The 3,093-nt window shown below is 39.1% G+C and overlaps 1 long non-coding RNA gene across 1 annotated transcript in view; it reads right to left on the minus strand.

Annotated features, from left to right (window-relative positions):
• The window catches only part of LOC106938186 (uncharacterized), a 22,827-nt gene extending 21,568 nt beyond the window's left edge, over positions 1-1,259 (minus strand). Inside the window, exon 1 of the long non-coding RNA XR_001422556.1 lies at positions 1,249-1,259. This is a non-coding gene — a long non-coding RNA (uncharacterized LOC106938186). The remainder of the gene's footprint in view (positions 1-1,248) is intronic.
• Positions 1,260-3,093: the final 1,834 nt, after the last annotated feature.

Consider the following 3,093-nt stretch of genomic DNA (forward strand, 5'->3'; position numbering starts at 1 on the left):
GTTCTGTTTCATTATTGTCAAAATGTGTAATAAATGTGTTTTGTTCAACACATTGTTTCCCTCGCTCCTCCTGAGTTGAACCTAGTTCTGATGTGCTATTTAATTGTAAAGATTCATAGTCACCGATTCCTTTGTTACAGGTGCCTTACCAGATAAGTTCAAAGTTTTACATCTGTTTTTGCTTCCTCAGCACTGTTGTTAACTTATTTTTATATATTTTATATTTTTCGTCTTTTTCCTGAGTTGCGCACTTAATGAAATCCTTATTTAACTCGTTTTTCTTTTTACATATTTTCTCCAAACTCTGTCATCCAGGGAGTCAATCTATATTTGGATGTTTGTTTATATTCTTTAAGGGGACAATAATAATTATAAATTCTTTCAAATATTTCCAAAAACATATTATATGACTTATTAACATCATCAACATAAACATTTTGCCAATAATTCAATAATTTTACTTTCATTTCTTCCACAGCTTCAGGTGATTTTATTCCAACTAATTTGTAATTTGCTTTGTCATATTTAAATTAAACTGATTACTAATATCCAACATAGTAAACACTGGAAATGATCAGTTATATCAGTGACCAACAATCCACGTTTTGTTTTCACATTGAACTTATATTTCAACAAATCAATGTTAAAATTTCCACAAATAAAAGTAAACTTTTCATTGTGGCTTTCATGTCTCTAATATTTTCTTACTAAACTCATCTATGGATGAGCCAAGAGTTTGATAAACACAACTAATTAACATATGACCAGATCTATAAATTAATTTTAACAGATAAACATTCCATCAAGTTATCAACTGAAAATGTCATGTTAGCAATAACCGTACATCTTAATCCAGACCTAACAGTTCAACACCACCTCCCCTTTTGCTTAAACTATTCTGACTAAACATTTGATATCCATCTAATCAGGGGTCTGAAACTCAATGTCCCCGGGGGCCGCTGGAGGCAGAGTCTGGGTGAGGCTGGGCCGCATAAAGGATTCCACAAAAAACATCTTAAAAATATCCTCAAATGTCATCAACATTTAATTATTTATCCAATACATGAACTGCAGGCTTTGGCTTTGACAAAGACATGATGAGGGTGTGACAAAAGTTAGGGTGGGTTCACACTGCAGCCTGAAGTGACCCAATTCTGATTTTTTGTCAAATCGGATTTCTTTTGCCGGGCCGTTCACACAGCCACACATATGCGACCTGTATGCGTTCTGCAGTCTGAACGGGCAAACGACCTGAAAGTGTCCCGCATGCGCCAGTAGAGGGCGCCATAGCGTCAGCGTTCTCAGTGTTCTGCCAACCGCCATGAAAAGAAGAAGTGCTCAGTGTTTGCGGAAGTAAACATGGAGGCTAACGGTGGAGCTTAGCTTACATATTTGCATATTAACAACTTAATCCTCATTATAGTCCGTCAAAGTTGTTTTTCTTCCCACTTGCCCGTGTCAGGACGCAGAATTTGTTGAGTATCAGTGACGTTCAGTTCGGATGGATGCGGCCTGGAGGTTAGGCGCATTTGAACCGGGTACGTACCGGATATGGGTCACATTCTTAAAGAATCCGCCCTGTGCTGTTCAGACCGTCATGAAAAAATCAGACACAGGTCGCATTACGTCAAAAAAAAAAAAAAAAATCGGAATTGGGTCACTTCAGGCTGCAGTGTGAACACACCGTAAGTTTATTCCACTTGGCGTCGCTCTTGTTCTACGTTTCATAGAAGTCTTTAACCAGCTAGCAACGTATGGAGAACGTCTCGACGCGTGACGTCATCACCGCTTCTACTTGTCAAACAGCGCGGTGGATGACGCAGCCCGGTAGCAGTCTCCTTTCTCTGCGTTTGATCATGACATTAATGGTAGAAAGAACCGGAATGGCGACTGCAGGGAAGGGAAACTGGTACCGGACGGGTCCATCATCCGCCACTCTGTTGTTACAAGCGTAGTGTGCATGAAGTCAGTGTAGCTTAGCCTAGCACCGAATGTCAGCCATCACAAGGAACGGCGGGCGGGACTAACTTCAGAGGCCCGCTCACCCTGTGGGCCCCTAATATTATACTTTCATATCGGGGTGGGGCCACCAGACATCGTCCTGCGGGCCGCGAGAATGAGACCTCTGATCTAAACCATCCAGCAGATCATTTCTCAGTAATCTAAGTTTCTCAGATTGCTACCACACTAAATTTCTCATCAGATTTTTGAAGGTAGTTTTTTTATCTGAGAAAAATTGCTGTGCATACTCCTACTATTAAAGTGAATTAATGAAAAGCCCTCTGACCCCACATTAATACTGTCTTCAGAATAATATTCACAGTGCTGTTTAGTATTATAACTGAAATTGGTCTCTGGGTCTATATCAGTTTCAATATCATAAAATTTATGATCTGTAAGATCAAAACACTTAAATTGCATTCTTTGACTAAAGACCACATGATATATTCTTCACTTCCATCAGTATGTTCAAAACTACAAAAAACAGAAATGCTAACAAAATAAATAAATAAAAATAGAAAGAACCTCAACCCTAGAAGCACCAAGTCGTCTATATTTCTCCAGCTCAACAAGATTTCTGATGGTTAGAACCGTAGCTTGCTCAGGAGAACCATTAAGTTTTATCAGTGTCTTCATCAGTTGTCCTTGTGGCCTGTATTTTTTTCTCCTTCAATATCCTGGCTTGGTAAGCAATCTCTGCATTCTTCTTTGTGAGGTGTTCATTCACAAACACATCTGTCCCCTTTAAATTTTTTACAACTTTTAGCAGTTCAGTTTTATGTTTTGTACTCACTAATCAAAGAATGATATTTTGTCTTTTTTTCCTTTTATCCGGATTTGTATTTGGTTTTTGCGGCATTGTATAACAAGCAGCAATAGTTTTACTGTCCAGCAAAATCCCTTTGCTGCTGAAGAACTTGATGACTTGCTGCTCAAGAGAAAGTAGTTCATCTGGTGGTGCATCTTCCCTTTTGTCTTCTGCTGCTGTCCTTGCATATGTGCGGTGTGTCGTTTTGAGTCCAGATTTCACCACGTCCTCTTTTCTTGCAAACTGTTCCAAGTCCTCCACTCTTTTTTCCAGCTCTTCTATCT

This window comes from Poecilia latipinna, unplaced genomic scaffold, assembly GCF_001443285.1.
Source record: "Poecilia latipinna isolate Pla-1442-1.1 unplaced genomic scaffold, P_latipinna-1.0 Scaffold2529, whole genome shotgun sequence".
Lineage (NCBI taxonomy): Eukaryota > Metazoa > Chordata > Actinopteri > Cyprinodontiformes > Poeciliidae > Poecilia > Poecilia latipinna.